The sequence below is a fragment of the Solanum lycopersicum genome, chromosome 8, assembly GCF_036512215.1.
Source record: "Solanum lycopersicum chromosome 8, SLM_r2.1".
NCBI classification, from domain to species: Eukaryota; Viridiplantae; Streptophyta; class Magnoliopsida; order Solanales; family Solanaceae; genus Solanum; species Solanum lycopersicum.
The window spans coordinates 51,091,606-51,110,811 of record NC_090807.1 but is presented as its reverse complement, the minus strand read 5'-3'; the positions used below and the strand labels follow the sequence as shown (position 1 = coordinate 51,110,811).

General features: G+C 35.1%; 1 long non-coding RNA gene across 1 annotated transcript; it reads left to right on the top strand.

Annotated features, from left to right (window-relative positions):
• Positions 1–9,464: 9,464 nt before the first annotated feature.
• Positions 9,465–16,209, top strand: LOC112942080 (uncharacterized). Its single transcript, XR_003247923.2, has 2 exons — positions 9,465–13,172; positions 15,942–16,209. It is a non-coding gene; the product is annotated as an uncharacterized lncRNA (long non-coding RNA).
• The last annotated feature ends 2,997 nt before the right edge of the window (positions 16,210–19,206 follow it).

Below are 19,206 nucleotides of genomic sequence, written 5' to 3'. Positions count from 1 at the left end.
AATTAATTAAGCAAAGGGAAATGAAATACCTGTAAATTGTAGTGGAGTAAATGAGTGGGTGATCTTGCAACAACCAACCTACGTGCCTCCTAGGAACACCGACCAGAGAAATGATGGATTTTTGAGTAGAAAAACTTGGGAGGTTAGGGTTTTGGGGATACTGGGAGGTTAGGGTTTTGACCAATCCATTCTATTATCATTTACCGTTTTTTATAGGATTTTCTTTATATCTCAATTGGAAACCTCAACTTGCCCACTAGTCTGCAGATGGTACGAATTAGCCACATTATGGTGAACCCCATATTTCTCCAATAGCCCTTTGAACAACTTGTTGCAAAAGTGGGATCCCCATCACTAATAATGTCCCTAGGTGTGCCAAGTCGGGATAAGATGTTCTTTTTCAAGAACGCACTGACACTCTTCCCTTCGTTGTTGGCAAGTGCTATGGATTCCACCCATTTTAACATATAATCCACCACCACAAGAATACATTTCATCTTATGAGAACTCACAAACGGGTTCATAAAATCAATGTCCCATTATCAAACAACTCAATCACTAGAATGGGATTTAAAGGGAGATCTTGCCTCTTCGGTATTCCTCCATCTTTTTGGAACCTATCACATGCCTTGGCGAACTCATGAGCATCTTATATAATGGTTGGCCAATAGTACCCACACTGCAAAATTTATGTGCAGTTCGGATAACACTATGATGCTTACCCACGGGCGAGGAATGGCATGCCTCCAAAACACTTAGCATTTCAACTTTCAGCACACAACGGCGAATAAACCCATTAGCTACACTGGGGTATAAGTAAGGTTCATCCCAAAAGAACGATTTCACATCATGTATGAACTTTTTCCTGTGATGAAAGGACAAGTCCTGGGACTATATCACTAGCCAGATAATTCGCAAAATCGGCGAAACATGGAATCAAGTCATGAAAAGGCCAATACATGCTTATCAGGGAAGGTATCATCAATTTCAGCCTTTTCACCCAACTTTCCCATAGCTTCATCCTCTAATCTGGACAGGTGATCTACGACTTGATTTTCAGTCCCTTTTCTATCTTTTACCTCAAAATCAAACTCTTGCAATAATAGCACTCATATAATCAACGTTATTTTCGCACCCTTCTTTTCTATCAAATACCTCAAAGCACAATGGTCAGTATGCACTATAACTCTTGTGCCAAGCAAATAGGAGCAAAATTTTTCAAAAGCAAATACCATCGCAAAAAACTCTTGTTCAGTCACAGTGTAGTTCTTTTATGTTTCATTTAGGGCCTTACTAGCATAATAGATGGGGTGAAGGATTTTATCCCTTCTTTGTCCCAACACCACATCAAGAGCAACCCCGCTGGCATCACACATCACCTCAAATGGTTTGCTCTAATTTTTGGAAATAATTATGGGCGCAGACACAAACTTCTCCTTCAACTCTCCAATTGCCTTCAAACAGGATTCATCAAAAAAGAATTTACATTCCTTTTCAAGTAACTTGCACAAAGGAAGTGGATTTTTTGAGAAATCCTTAATAAACCTCCGGTAGAAGCCCGCATGCCCATGAAAATTCCTCACACCTTTTACAGAGATGGGTGGAGGAAGTCTCTATAACCTCAACTTTTGCTCGATCAACCTCTATCCCCTTCTCTGAGATACGATGTCCCAATATAATACCCTCTTTCACCATGAAGTGACATTTTCCCTAATTTAGCACAAGGTTGAAATCTTCACATCTTTTGAGAACCTTGGCCAAGTGACTCAAACAACGATCAAAAGAGTCGCCAATAACTGAAAAGTCATCCATAAACACCTCAATAGTGTCCTCCAATATATCAGAGAATATCGACATCATACATCTCTAGAAAGTAGCCGGTGTGTTACACAACTCAAAAGGCATCCTCTTTAATGAAAATGTCCCATAAGGGCAAGTAAAGGTGGTTTTATCTTGATCGTCCGATGCAATAGAGATTTCATTATAACCCGAATACCCATCAAGAAATCAGTATCATCCTTTTCCTGCGAGTCTATCTAACATCTGATCCATGAAGGGCATAGGGAAATGGTCCTTCTTAGTCCATGCATTCAACTTCCGGTAATCCATACAGACTCTCCCTCCGGTCACTAGACTCATTGAAACAAGCTCATTCTTCTCAATCGAAACCACTGTCATTCCCCCCCTTTTTGGGCACACACTGAACAGGGCATACCCAACCACTATCTGCGATAGGATATATGACTTAAGCATCAAACCACTTAATAATCTCCTTCTTAACTACCTCTTTTATAGGTTGATTCAAATGTCTTTGGTGCTAAATACTAGGCCTGTGATCAGGCATGAGTTGGATTTTGTGTGAACAAATACCGGGTTGGATCCTAATAATGTCCGTGATAGTCCAACCAATGGCTCGCTTGAACCTCTTTAACACTTCTACCAAACACTCTACTTGTTACACATCAAATATGATGAAATAATTACTAGCAAAGTGTCATCTCTTCCCAAGAAAACATACCTCATATGCGGTGGTAAGGCCTTAAGCTCTAATATTGGGGCCTCCTCAATAGATGGTTTTGGGGTGGAGACTCGTGATGCTTCATATCCAACTCCAATTTCTTTGGTTTGAACTAAAATTCACCTCTATCAAGTGTGGTAACCAACGACCCACACTCTTCAATACCATAACTTTCAAAATTCATTATCACTACTGCTAGTGCCTCAACACCAAGGCGCTCATCGATTTGTACCTCAGAAGTACTCTCAACCCTGTAGGATATAGCAGATACCATTTGGACCTCACCATTATACTTCATGGACCTACAAATGTTGAAAGTTGCTTCTTCATTATTTAACCTAAACTTCATCTACCCTTTTTCCATATCAACCAAGGAGCGAACAGTAGTAAGGAACTGCCTCCAAGAATAATAGGCACCTCAAAATCCACCTCACAGTCAAGAATCACAAAATCGGTCAAAAATATAAATGGCTCCACCTTCACTAACACATCATGGAGTATCCCAATAGTCCTCTTAACTGTTTGATCGATCATTGATAACCGCATCGTTGTGGGCTTTGGGTCACCCAAACCCAATTTCTTATAAATAGAGAGAGACATGAGATTTATTCTTACACCGAGATCACATAGTGCTTTAGCAAAGTGTAAAAACAGATGGTACATGAAATACTGAAAGCACTTGGATCTTCTTGCTTTTGCACAAGAGACCTTGTACCAATAGCACTACAATGTTGAATACGGTCATCATCCTCAAAATTTACCAATTTATTCTTTCTAACCATATCCTTCATGAACTTAGCATAACCGGGCATTTGTTATAAAGAGGATATTGATGGAAAATTGTTTCAACATAGTGATAAGACGCCGGTATTTACAATCATCAGTCTTCTTCGCCAATATTTGAAGGAATGGTGGGATTTACCTTTTGGGGTATCTCTTCTTCTTTCACTGCTTTGTTTAGAAACTCACCACTAGCTTCCACTACCTCTTCATCTTTCCTCGACTCATATTCTACCACAGACGGCATAGGTGGGTCAATGTTTTGCTTACCCCCTCGAGTAGTGACTGCCACGCAATGTCTATTATTTTTGGATTTTGAATGGTACTGCTAGGAAGAGTTCCCGGTTGACGTGGGTTCATAATAGTAGAAAATTGGGCCATTTGCAACTCACGATGCATAAGTGAGACTGCATGTGCATCCACCTTTTGCCTTATATTAGCCAAATCACCTCTCAACTCCTTGGTGTGCTCATCACTAGCATCAAACTTCCTCTTCATATTTTGCAACATACCTTAAACTCACACCATAGTACCTCCACAACCCCTAGGAGCAACTTCCCGATTTGAGGCGGAACATAGGGCCCACTTCGATCATTTTTGTGACCATAGTTACCCCGTTTGAAGTTGTTGTCGTGGTTGTAGTTTCCATCTCGATCATAGTTTACCTCTCTGTTGTAACTTCCATAGTTCCGACCTTGATTTCCTTGACCTTGGCACCAATTTTCCTGATTGGAGCCTTGGGCGTTCAGTCGAAAAACCCCTGTCTGCTCATTCACTGCATAAGAATCCTCTTCATAGTTGTAGTCATCTGCTAGCGCTGGTGGTTTAGTTAAATGGTTTACCGCATCTACTTTCTCTGCACCTTCACAAACATATTAAAATACCAACCCGAGCTCAGTTCTCAGTTTAGCCATCTCTTCACGAGTCTCATCTGCGGCCAAGTTGTGTATAGCTTCCACTGCAAAGGTGTTTCTCCCATCCAACTTCCTAGTGCTCCAAGACTTATAAATGCGAGAGATTTCCTCAAACTTCTCTGCGATCTTTGAATATGTTTAAACACCATAATAACCACCCGCAATAGTATCAAGCACTATCTTATTATTATCATCTTGCCTTCCGATAGATGTACTCTTTTAACGACTCATCATCAATGCAGTGGTTTGGGACACTTCTCACAAATGAGGTGAATCTATCCCAACAGCTACTCACCGACTTCCCAGGCAATGCCACAAAGTTGTTCACTCTATCTTTGTGGTTGAGTTGTTTAGACACCGGATAAGTACCGTGCTAGGAACACATCCCTCAACTGGTCCCAAGTATAGATATAATTATAGGGCAACTCAATAAACCAAATTACACCTCTCTCGTTAGTGAGAAAGGGAACACTCTTATCCCGATGACTTCCATGTCCAAATCTGGCCTTTCTATGCAACTCTTGCACACCGACCTCAATTTGGTGATATGAGCATGTGGATACTCAAATGGTAACCCCGAAAACAAAACTCTGGCAGTGAGAATCTGCATCAAGCTATTATTTACCACGAATGTGTGACCTTGTGAAAGAAGAGGTAGGACAAGAGGTCGACCAGAATCGTTGATGTTAATGTTGCCTCTAATAGAACTCTTGAGGGAGTGGGACGGGAGGTTGCCTCCTCAAAGCATCCTCATCCAGGTTTTTAAAATCACTTAGTTATGAGCATCAACCGGTGGAGGAAGCTGATGGTTGATCCCGTCACCTATATTAGCGGGGTTCTGTTGGTTATTCATTTTGTGGAGTGTACGGTTGTGTTTGGGATCGAATGGAAGTATTGGTTCTCCTCGACTCCGTGTACTTGGCATACACTAGAGTTAGACCTGAAAGACACAAAAATAATGAAAAAAAAGTAAAATTAAGAAGTTGTTGACTAAAATTCAATAATGTTATCAAAGAATCTAAAAGCCACCTTCTACGGCAGCGGCACAAAATTTGATACGCTCAAATTACACTTCCCTAAAGAAGTATAAGAGGTCATATCAAGAAAAGAACCTATCTAGTAGGTTGGGGTTGATCCAACGAGAGAAAGTCGCATAGAACAAAACCAATTTGGAGCGATTGTGCATCAGGTAAGAATCAACTGAATTGTAACCCTCATGTTTTTTTATATATGAACATATAATGTAGGATTAGTTTTTTTAATAATGGGAATAATCATTAGCCGTATAGGACAAAAATTTTAGAAAACAAATGCAGAATTGTTTTGGGTTTATGTATTGCGTTCTCTAACTCAAGATAATGATTGGAACTTGGTGGTCCTTTTTATATTATATTGTTATAAATTAAATAATTAAATTCGGTAATATTATCAAAGTTAATCTAAAAGCCACTTTCCCTAGCAGCGGTGCTAAAATTTGATACACTCAAATTACACTTCCCTAAAGAAGTATAAGCGGTCGTATCAAGAAAAGAACCTAACTAGTAAGTTGAGGTTGATCCCACAAGGAAAATGGTCTAGACTTAACTTCAATGAACGATTACTTCTATTTAGTCAAGTCCTTTTCGAAAACTAGAAATTAAAGGGGGGTGTAAAACAAAAGTATTGTAAAATTTCTAAATCAAACAAGTATCAAGAGTGAGTTACTGGTTTTTATCAAGTGGTGAGAGAAACTAGGGTGTAAGTGTTCCCCATAGGTTCATAACTCCAAAATCCTAGCTATAAAAATTCAACCCTAGTGTTTTGCATGAAAGTGATAAGTTATGTATCTCTAAATCCTTGGTCCAGAATTTAGAGAATTTCACTCGATACTTTGGTTCGGCTACAAGTGTCTAAGTTACTAACCCTTACATTTACTTCATATTAAGCATCATATTCGATGTATGGCTTAGTTATTACTTCGCACCAATAAAAACTAGCCTATTAGATAGTATCCACTAAATCTATGTCAATAATTCTTTTTCGATTAACTATCCCCTTAGTCCGGCAAGTAGCAATAATGCGAGTTCTAACGCGTGCACTCGTTAAAAAGACTTTTAGACCAAAGAATTATTGATGCAAGCAATAACCTAGTTGAGAATTGTTATTTAGCTAGGTTTATTTTGTTAATCACCCATGGTTCACACCACCCTAGTTGTGGATTTAGTTACCCATGCCTAGAAGAACACAATTCATAGTTGATAAATAATAAATCATGAACTTACTTTGACGAATTCGAAGTAAATCCATAAATTCAACTTGTAATCACACAATTATCTTAAAAAACAAATCTGGAAATTTGAACTAATGTCAAGTTGCAAAGACATCTCCAAGAACAAAACTAAGAAAACTAGTAAGAGAATCCAACCCAAAAATGAGGTTTTACACCCTATTTATAAGAAAATAGAGTTCTAACATAAAAGGAATACAAATAAGGAAAGTTTGTCAAAAATGCGGCTTCAATCGACGAACCCACAGAGGGTCCATCGGTCAAACGACGCACCGTTGACTGCCTCCATCGGTCCATACTTAGCATCTTTTCTCAGCCTTCCCTTTGCATCTTCTTTGATCCAATCGACGGACCAATAGCACGGTCCATCAATTCACCTACGGTCCATCGATTCACCTACGGTCCATCGATGCACCTACGGTCCATCGATGCTTCTCGTTGTTCCATACTTAGCTTTTCTTTAACATCGGGCACTGGGACATTCTCTGATCACATCGAAGCTTTTCCAGGTCGGTCCATCGATCAATCGATGGACCGTCAATCTATCCGTAGCCCCATACTTGGTCAGAATCCCCCAGTTTCTTTCAAATGCCTGAACCTTCAATCGACGATCACCATCTACGGTCCGTCGATGGGACGACGGGCTGTCAATGGCCTTTGTGGTTCAAATCTGCACTCAATTTTAACAGCCTTCTGCGTTTCAGTTTTTGACAACTTTCCTGCAAAACCAAGATAAAAAATATTAAAATTACTATAAAAAGGCTCTATACACACACCAATCTTAAGGTAAAAACATTGAAAGTACCGTGAAACCATGGTACATCACACCACATGGAAGGAAAAATAAAAGTTATTAGAGATTATCTTCGTCTTCACATATGAGACATCATCGACCCTGCATCTAGACTATGCCAAAAGGCATAGCAAGAGTAGTGTTAGTACAAAACTACATGTAGTGATAGACATCATCGCTCAACCCGATACCCACAGCATAATATAGAAAATTGATTAGCAGAAAACATGCAATAAGACTGTTCTCTCATCTACCTTTATATCTTCCTACCTTTACCATTCTCGGAGACTTTAACATATACTAGTACACTTGACTCTAACGCCTTACCTACTCCATTCTTTCATAAATTAACCATTCCACCTATTATAGGAGGTTCCGAATGTAACCACTGCCAACTTATCCAACCACTCACGACATACACTTACTTCATCCCAATCACTACTCTACCCTTTACTCGATAGTATGTTCTATCAAGACTTGTTAACTGTTTCAATATGATACCCTTCCAAGTTAAGACGTACCTTTTCATTTACATCATGAATACTACCCTACTTCTCATTATTAAGAACACAAACAACCTTTCTAACTAACTATTAGAAACACATGGACCCTCGTTAACCATTATCATATAACCTAATGAATTAGTATTATCATTTATAACTAAATCCTAGTAACAAGGTGTAACCTCTTACCCTTCAACATGACAATACACATTTATATACAATACCATGCACTATCGAGTTATCGCTTCGGGAGCAACATACATTTTCACATTATCAACAACAAAAAGTTATGAATGTAATAATCACAATTGGTCCTCTCATAGAACTCACACCCAAACTGCTAGTGTGTCAAAACATGACACTCGATCCAAGATAAGTATATGTGTCAATATGTGGCACATGATCTACTATATGTATATGTGTTGGTACGTGACACCTAATTCAATATATACATATGTGTCAATATGTGACACTTGATCCAGTCAGCATAACCACAATCATAATCACATCGTAATGAACAATTAGATAAATACATATTAAATTATTATATCCATGGCAAGTAATTGTGCATACTTAGTTGTTTCATTAGGTTCAATCCAAAAATCTCTAATCTACATAATGCATAATCGAGGTCATTATCAAGTTCATATCACACACTCAGGAGATCAAAACATCACCTACTCTAATTTATATGACGGGGATTTCCCCAAACGGTACACATCCTATGTAACAACTAGGAATACAGGTACATCCATCTCTTATTTGGTGCACGAAGGCCGACGCATCAATTTTACCATCAATTATCAATATACTACGCTGTGACACGAATTTAAGACTACTGAATTATATGACTCTAGCCTACCTAGGGGACAAGCAGTTGAAGAGGGATTGTAGCTCCAATCCTTGCTTCCAGAAAACAAGACAATGGATTTTGATCGAAAATCTGCAAGCTATCGTCAATCTTACGCTAGAAATATATCTATCCTTCCTTCTCAAGCCTAAAGCAACCTTCTGAGAGTTTCAGGGATGATCCTAGCCTCTTTTTGGTGTTTTGGGATAAAGGAAAAAAATAAGACTTCGCGTTATTTAAGTTATGTCCCGACCATTCCCCTCTGGCGCTTCCAACCTGCTGCGTCGCCGCCCTAGCGGCATCATCCTGCTCTAGTGGGATGGTGGGGGTCTAGTTCTCCCGGCGTTTTGCCTTTTTTAAATAAGGACGGTTCGAATCGTTACATCAACGATCCCCTAAACTTTTTATACAAATATATTTTCATCCTAATTATAACAGTTCGACCGATAAATTTTGACCAACAATTTGAAAAATGAAAATGCCACAATAAACTTAATGTAAGTTATTTTATTTTTTGCTTTAAAAAGTAATTACCTATATCTACTTTTTTGTATTAAATTTTAATGGTCAATTAATGATTATTTTGTTTTATCTTAATCGTAAGACTTCAATTTTGACTAAAGATTTTAAATGTAAAATATATTAATTAAGATCTCTCTATATATTCTACTATATTAGAAGCATGGATTTAGAAAAGGCGTCACATGTCTGCTTATTGTAAATCAATTTATGTTTGAGAATAATTATTATAACTAACTATCTATAATTTATAAATTATGTGAGAAAATTTATATCTCATTACAAACAAGAATCTAGGCCTTTCATTTTCTTAGGAATTGACATGTGACTCCACATTTCTTTTTATTTTTCACTTTCTTCAGTGATTTTTTATTTATTATTTCCTCCATTTTCTCTCACGAGAAATATCTTCCAGCCTTCTCTACTGTGATTCTCAAGTACGATACTTTTGTTATCTTTTTTCGTTGCTCTTCAATTTACTCATTTATTTATTTTATCTTTTAGATCCTTTTTCGTGATTTGAGTAATATTGGGCATTTGATATAATAATGGCTTGATAGTTTTGATTGTGGAAAGAGAAGATAAGAGAGGAATTTTGATTAGTCATTCCCCCAAATTTTTAAGTCTAAAGTTGTTTTCGAAGTTGATATTGTAGTTTGCAGAAATTGATACTTTTTACTTGCATAAAGTCAATCAAATTTTATTCTTCCAGCTTTCTATTGAATTGATATATATGTCTCGGTTGAAAAATATTCAGGGGAAAAAAGAAGTAATTTTGAGTAGATAAAGGAGGAGAAAAAATAGTGAACAAAGGAAAAGGTTGATTTTTGCTACTTTCTTCACATTTTTATTGTTCTTGCATGTTCACTTCGATAAGTTTCGTTCTACCTGATTTTGTATTGTGTTATTTAGCTAATTTTGTTCATCCCTAGCCCATTTCATCCTCTTTCATCTCGTAGAGATGTCAATCAAAGAAATTTAATTTCAAATACTGAATTTACTATATTGAGAGGTTCAAGTTGGTAAGCTAAAAGTGAAGTTGGAGTCATGTTTGATGGATTTTCTACAACTGTAAGTATACATTTTATTTGTATGTATAAAATTATGTCAATCTCAATTTTTCTAGGATAGAAGTTGACAAATATATAAAAACTGGAAAACAAAGTGAAGATCTTTTCAATAATCAGGTGTATATTTTAAAGACTCAAATAATAGCTTTGGCAAATTGAATAGATCTTAAAAATAATTCTACTTTAAACTCATTACACCTTATATAGTATATTTTATTTGTCAATTTACCAAAATGCTCATATTAAATGATGTATAATCTTACGATCTTTAAAATTGATTTGGGAAATAAATAATTGAGGTTTAAGGGAAAACATGAATTGGTTTTTGTTTTAAAGGTACCATCTCTGTTTTGATTAATTTATATGTTATTCTGTTTTATTTTAAGAGTTAACATTGATTGTGCATGTGCTTTAGAGGAGTTTGATGAAGGTTTAGATTTGTTGTGTATGAGAATGTTATTAAGATACGGTAGATGGTGAACTGTATTTAATCTTCATGTTTGTAATGGTGGGGATTTCATATTGTAATTCGATAGCAGCTTGCATATTCATGCTAATAGATAGATATAAATGACAATGTATTGGGATTAAGGCTTAGTTGTTATTATATACTTATATCAGGTCCCTTGTCTGCCAGGAGTTTGAGTTTGGTTAAACTCTTAAATTTCATTATGAAGTAAGTATTTTCATAAACTTATTAGTATTTTACCATTTTCATAGTAGTGTAGTCTATCACAACAGTCTAAGAGAGCAATGGTGTTGTTGTAGCACATAAAGAGATAATATTTTTGGTCTTGTCTCTATTTCTGTTACATCTATCCTACCTTTTTGGCGGATTTTATTAACTTATATGTGTAAAAATGATGACGTAAAAGAGTTAAACATTGCCAATGCATAGAAAATAAACTCTATTTTTCTTGTACAACCTGAAAATATAATATGAAATGCTTCAGTTGACCTCAAGATTTCAAATATTGGATTGAGTGTTCTAACCCAGCAAGACAGGGTAACTATTCTCTTTACTTTCCGTTGTTATTTACCTAATGAAATCCTCGACTCTTCCTTTACTTTGTGGCTATCAATTTAGTAATGCAATGGAAATACAATTATTTGAGCCTTTATTTAATTTGTTGACCAAGGGAACCTATATATCTTTATAGTCCTCCATTGATCCCCAAGTTGGTTCATGGTCTCAAACCATTCAACAGAAAAAAAAAAACTTACTCACATGTCCCTCAATGTGGTTGTATGTCAACATGTGGCGATGGAGATTTGAAAAGATGATTAAAGTGATATATCATGTTTTCTCTGGTGTCTTTTTTATTTTAATTGATTTAGAGTCGCAATTTTCTTGTTCATACATTTTTTTTCTTATTTCAATCTAGCATCTTTGAAAATGTGTCCATCTTTGAGAGAGATGAAGTATTTTCCCTTTGTATGATTGTCCAGAGTTTGATCTTACCATATTCATGCTTAACTGGATGATTTTTTATTAATGGAAATTATAAGTATTGACACTCAATTTTGGCCTTCCTTAATATAATTAAGGAAAATTGTATATAATAGCAAACTAATAACCTAAAATAAATGGAGTAGCTAGGGTTTGATTTAATTGTACTCCATAGCAAATGTTTGCAAAAAATTGTCAGGCGCCTCTCTCCCAAATATCTCGCTCGACACTCTCCTCCAATCTCTCGCTCGCTTCCTCACTTTTTATACAAACACAAGTGTATAAAAATTGTTTCTAATTGTATAAAGCAGACAAAATTGTATAAATACATATATTTTGTTCCCCTCTTCCAGATCTCGCTCACCACTCTCTCAAATCTCACTCGTCACCCTCGTCTTTCTCACTTATACAAACAGAAGCGAAATGTATAAATTCTGTTTCTGTTTGTATAAAGCGTGAGAAAATTGTATATACACATGCAAGTACATATATTTTCGTTCTATACACTTATAATTATACAATAAAAATACTGCTCTATCCAGTTTTTTTTGCCTTTCTCTCTTTCTCGTTTTATACAATTTTCAAATTGTATCTAATTTCTCTCTTGCTCATTTTGTACAATTCGATTCAATTGTATATTCCTTGTCAAGTCTCTTTTGTCTTTCTCTCTTTCTCATTTTATATAAATTCAAATTGTATATAATCATTCTATACACTTATAATAATACAATTCGTTTTATATATTTCGTTTTTATACAATTCTCTGCCCAAGTGTCTTTCTCTTTCTTGTTTTATACAGTTCGCTTTATACTTTGCTTCAACTATATATGTATAGCGAATTATACAGTTTTGATGTTTGCTATGGAGCGTCATTATGCAAACTTTGCTATAGCATACAAATATAATTTTTTTATTTGCTATATGTGAAAGTTGCCCTATAATTAATCGTCACGCTTTCTCAGTTCCAAACAATTTAAAATAATTAGTTTTATCAAAATTTAAAAAATAAATATGGTTTGCAAGTTATTTTCAATAGTATCGTCACTTTTTTTTTATAATTTTTAAATAATATATATATTTTACATAATTATGTATCTTATTAGTATATTTTATGAATATTTGAAAATTGACTCAAAAAAATTTAAGTTTTACTTAAATATTTGGTTGATTAGTATATCTAATATATAGTTTATATTTTTGAGTTATTAGTTACAATTAAATTAATTATTTTATTTGGTATCAAATTCATCCTTATTTGTATATGTTTCCCCCAAAATGATCCCGATCTCAGCCTATAAATATATCTTTCTTTTATATTATGTAGAGGAGGGGCTTAGAGGTTAGAGACAAGAGATTTTACAGTCTAAAAACTAGAAGTTTATTTTTTAATCGAGAGAACAAAAAATCGAGAGCTATTTTTTGTATTTATCCTCTTCTTGCTCGAGTTAAGGGCACAGTGGTGGTAGTTCTTCACGGTGAATCTCATCGTCTCCGTCATTGCCGGAAAAGGTAAACTTCTATCCTCTTATATAAATCATTTTATACGCTCGGTGTACTTATTAATTTGATATTATTGTTAGCAGATTACTCTGTTTTACTTCATGTTGAGCAGTTCGATTATTTTCTTTCATAAGTTTGATCCCGTTTCTAAGTATGTGAATCTTCACTGGATCAGTTTTGTCTCAATTTTGGCGTTTAAAGAGTCGGAATTTGTATGTTATTTGTGATTTTCTTGTATAAGAGTTGCTATAGTTTTGAGTTTATTTGTTGTACCAGTTCCATAGAATATAATTTGCGTAGCCTCAAGATGGTTTTTAAATTTTATTCATATGTTAGTTTAAGAAGATAAATATATTGTTGAATTTATTAGAGACTCATCAATGAAAAAGCAAAAGGTCAAGGATAGTTTTGTGCCAAACAAGAATGAAAAAAGTTAATAATATTATCATGTTTTTTTCCAGACAACACAAAGTATGCTGGAACCATTATTTTAGTTTTAGTTTTGTTTCTTTCAATCTGTAAATTATTGTTTTCCCTTTTAAACTTTACTTTCATGTAAATAGTAGTTAGTAAATTAAGGTATCTTCAAATTAAGATATAGTTGGATAGTGTGTGAGTTTTACATACGTACAAAAACTAATATATTGTGTTGAGGTAGGTAATATATAGAATTGGGCAGTTTATTGTTTTATTTTTTCTATATATACATGTATTGAAGAGAGGAAGATATAAAGAAAATATTCAGCGCGAACTCTTTTATATATTTTGCATTTTTTCATGGTAGACAGAGAAAAGTCTTAAATCGCTGCTACTATTTTCAGTTTTTATTCCTATCAATACTTTGGTACAATGGGAGATCATATAACACCTCTTCTGAGTCTTAAGTTCTCATTCTTTCCGGAACTAATGCAACCTCTCTTCTTAAATTCCTAGAAAATGTTTTCCTGGAAAACAAGTAGATTTTGGACTTATTTTCTCATGTTTGGTTGGTGAGTAGAAAATATTTTTCGGAAATGATTTTTAGTGTTTGATTTATGAATGAAAAATATTTTTGAGGAATATTTTTTATTTTTACTAGAATACAAAATAATTTATGAAATTGAAAATATTTTTTTAAAATAATTTTTTTTTGGTGGTGGTGATAAGGGGTGGGGGTAGTGGTGGTGGGGGGGGGGGCAGAGGGAGGAGGTAGGAATGAAAAAATAAAAAATTGAAGTTGATAGTATTTTTAAAAAATAAAATTAATTTTTTGGGTTTGGTAGGGGTGGGTAGGGGGCTGGCCGGGGGGGGGGGGGGGGAGAGAGAGGTAGGAGCTTAAAAATAAAAATTTGGAGTTGAAAATATTTTTAAAAAGTAAAATTATTTTTTTTGGGAGGGGGTGGTGTTGGGGGCGGGGGGTAGAGGGGGAGGGTGGTCAGAGATCGGTGAAAAAATAAAATTTTGAAATTGAAAATATTTTTTTAAAAATTTATGTTTTTTCAAAAAAAATGTAATTTAAAATTGGAGGAGAGCTTTGGAAAATATTTTCCTTAATTTTGGGATAATGCCCAAGTACCCCCACAACCTATGCCTGAAATCTCAGAGACACACTTATACTATACTAAGGTCGTATTATCCCCCTGAACTTATTTTATTAATAATTTTTTACCCTTTTTTGACCTACGTGGCACTATCTTGTGGGCCCAACGATGGTTGATTTTTTTTATAAAAACTAGTGCCACATAGACTAAAAAGGGGTAGAAAATTACATATAAAATAAGTTCAGGGGGTAATAGGACCTTAGTATAGTATAAGTGTGTCTCTGGAATTTCAGACATAGGTTGAGGGGTACTTGTGCATTTTTCCCTTAATTTTTGAAGGGAAGTCATTTTCCTTAATTTTGAGGAAAATGAGTTGATTTGGAAAACATTTTTCAAAACTTTTGCCCCAACCAAACATGAGAAAATTGGAAAACGTTTTCCTTCATACCAAACACACTCTTAATGATTTTTATTGTGCACCTAGAGGTAATACACTCATGATTTCACTACTCCCTTCTCTTTGTAATGCTTATGCATTATTGATGCAAGAGGAGAAGCAAAGGAAGGTCAAGAATACACCAAAATTTCCTGTGAATCGTTCTCATTCATCGCTGACAACGGCAACATATCATTTTCTACTGATTTAGAGGACAAAAAGGGAACTATGATAACAAGAAGTCTAATCTTGTTCGCAGATATTACAAGAAAACAGGACATAGCATTCAAAATTCTGTTAAGAGTAATGTTGTGACTTCTATTGAATTGTCTGGAGATTTTTTTATGACTGGCGCAGAATCAAAGGAGCATGAGAAACTTCTCACACAGGTGCAATTGACACAAGTCATGCAGATGTTCAGTAGGTGAAAAATAAGGATCAAGCTAATTTTGATGTCATAGCTCTGTGAATTGTGCTAGTATTACTTTAACCCCTAATCATTTCTCTCTAAATCCAAATATTGATGGTAAAACGTTCACTAAAGAGATGTGGATAATAGACTCAGGTGCAACTGAATATATGAGTTACAATACAGATTTTTTTATCGATCTTAAACCATTGCCTAGAATTACTTCTGTAAGGCTTCCTAATTCACGAAAGGTTAAGGTTTCTCATTCAGTATTTGGCAAACTATTCTCAAACTTAATTATTCATAATGTGTTATATGTTCCTAGTTTCCATTTCAATTTATTGTCTGTGCACAAGTTGTGCAGACAAATTTCTAATATATTATTAATCACACCTTCTCATTGTTTCATGCAGGGACCTTCAATGAAGAGCCCAATGCTCCTTGGTGAAAGCTAGAATGCTCTCTATATATTGAAAAACAGGCTTCCAGATTCTTCTTATTCTCTTAAATCCTGCTTTTAAGTCTACTTCTAGTTCAAATTCCCTAAAAAATGATAAATCTAGTTTGTTGTGCATTTCTGTTTCTGTTATTCAAAGCAAGTTATGGTATGTAAGGTTAAGGAATATGTCTTTATCAAATATGCAGAATGTCAATGGAATTCCTATTTCAGATTGTTCAAAATTCTCTGTTCCTTGTTCCATTTGTCCATTAGCAAAGCAATCCAAACTTCCTTTTCCTATTAGTCATATTTCATCTCAAAATTTTTTTTTATTTAATCCATATTGATACTTGGGGGCCTTTATGGCACCCCTACTTACGATGGTTATAGGTATTTTTTAATCATAGTGGATGATTTTAGTAGAGGAACTTGGACCTTTTCATTAACTACTAAAGTAATGTCTTTTCAATTCTCAAATATTTTGTTGCAATGATAGATCAATAAAAAGGTTAAGGTCACTAGGTCTGATAATGGTTGGGAATTGGGTTCAAGTTTAGAAACTTCTTGTTTCTTGTCTACATAAGGCATCATTCATCAAACTTCTTGTGTTGGCACACCTCATCAAAATGGTGTAGTTGAGACAAAACATAGACATCTTTAGGAAGTTTGTAGAGCTTTGTTTTTTAACTCTCATCTTCCATCAAAATTTTTGGGGGATTATCTAATGACAAGCACTTACTTAATCAATAGATGCCTGATAAAACTATTATCTTTTCAAACACCATATGAGAAGATCTTTGGTCATCCTCCAAATTACTCTTACCTTAAATGTTTTGGTTGTATTGGTTTTGCTTCCACTCTTTCTCCATGTTGATCTAAATTGAATCCTAGAGTTGAGCTCTGTGTGTTTCTTGGGTAACCTTTTAGGCAAAAGGGGTATAAGTTACTTAGCTTACATTCTCAAAAATATTTTGTTTCCACGAATATTATTTTTTATGAAGATATATACCTTTTTTCTTCTATTATAATTTTATATCCTCTCCTCCACGTAGTACTTCATTTTCTCCAGCTTAAATTTCTCAAGTACCTTCTACACAGATTCTTCCTTCACAATCTTTGGTTTCCATCCCTCCTATCATCTTGTTACCATGAGAAAATCTGCTAGATCTATCAAGACTCCCACATATTTAGAAGATTGCATGTTCAACAGTGTACATTTTTCTAATGTATTTGTACTTGTTTTTCTTCTCCTATTTCTCACGTTGTTTTCTTTTAGTACCTTATCCATGTCTAATCAATAATATATAAAGAACCTACAAATTTTTCTCAAGCCAGTTTATATCCAGATTGGCAAGAGTCTATAACAAGAGAATTAGAAGCTCTTATCACTAATGACACTTGGAAGTTGTCTCATTACCCCCGGGAAAAAAGGTTTTACCTAGTAAATGAGTTTACAAGGTCAAACTCAACTCCAACAGTTCTGTGGAGAGACTTAAAGCTTGGTTAGTTGTTAGGGTGATGTTCAAAAGTAAGGTGTGTTTTGGCAATTGTTATTAAGAAAGGGTGGGGACTTTCCATTTAGATGTAAACAATGTGTTTTTACATGGCAAGTTGGACGAAGAAGTTTATATGAAGTTTCTGGCAGGTTTGAAGGTTTCTGATCCTACTCAAGTTTGTAACCTAAAGAAATTTTTATATGGCCTTAAACAAGCGTCAGGACAATGGTATGCAAGACTGACTGCGGCATTGAGTTTCAAAGGTTTTTAACACTCATTGAATGATTATTCTCTTATTTACAAATGCACAAGTAGATCTGTTTCTATATTAGTTGCATATGTGGATGATATTTTCCTCACATGTAATGATTTGGCATAATTAAATGCGTTTAAATCTTTCCTCGATTTAGAATTCAAGATTAAGGATTTAGGTGATTTACACTATTTTTTGGGCATTGAAGTCATCCGAGAACCTCATGGTTTGATCCTTAACCAAAGAAAATTCATTTTAGAACTATTATCTGAATATAATTGCCTTGGATTCAAACCTGACTCTTTTTCTCTGGATCCCACTCTAAAATTGCAAGCAAACATGGGATCTCCTCTTCCAGATTCCACTGTTTATAGACGACTAATTGGACAATTAAATTTTTTAACACATACAAGGCCTAATATCTCTTTTGCGGTCCAAAACCTTAGCTAATATATATAGTCTCTGTTATTTGTAGTTTTGATGATTTGACAAACTTAGGAACCTTGTAAAGGTACCAGGTTTCTTACTTGAGTGTTGAAGATGAAACAAACACAGGGACCTTGTAGAGGTACCAGGCTCTCATTGGGACGAGTCAGTTGACTGCCAGCTGGAGACGGTACAGAAAGTAGGCGCACACTTCCCGATGGCGTCAGAAAGTGAGACTTCTCCAACCAATGGCAAAGAGTTTAAGGAAAGTGACTTTTCCATATAAAAAGGAACTTTCCTAAACATCTTTGGTAGTTTTTGCAACTTGAGATAAAACTTTTCAAGAACACTTGCAAAGGCTGCTAGAAAACGAAAGGTAGAATTATTCCAAGAACAGCAGTAATCTCTGAAGCTTTTAGTGTAGCTGTTTAGGAATATATTCTCTTGTTCTTATATTGTAAACTATTCTTGAAACTATAAAGGAATCAGTAGGTAGTGTTAAAAGTCTAGGTTGTCCAAGTGGGATAGCTTAGTGGGTAGATTATTTTCTACTTAAGCTTGTTAAGCAATAGAGACTATTGCTTAAACGTGAGATTAAAAACTTCTTCTCACATTTGTTGTAATCGTGTTTTACTTTTGCTTTTGAAGATTAGTCAAAACGATTGAAAATCCTGTGAGGCAGGTCGTGGTTTTACTCCCTTAAGCAAGGAGGTTTCCACGTAAAATTATTGTGTTGATTTTACAGCATTTAACTTTATGGTTATATTCATTAGTGTAGTAAGGGACCTGGTCCATTATTCTGTTAACTGAAGTCATATATTCTATCAAGTGGTATCAGAGCGGGCACTCTCTATTTGGTTAACACCAAGGAAGTGATATTTGTTCTAGAATGGCTGCTCCACTTAATCTCGAAGAAGGTCAGTCGTCAACAAGACCTCCCCGTTTCAATGGAAATTTCTACAGTTGGTGGAAAGTTAGAATGCATGATTACCTCATGGATGAAGACAGCGAGTTATGGGATATTGTACTTGATGGACCATTTATTCCGATGATAGAAGAAAAGG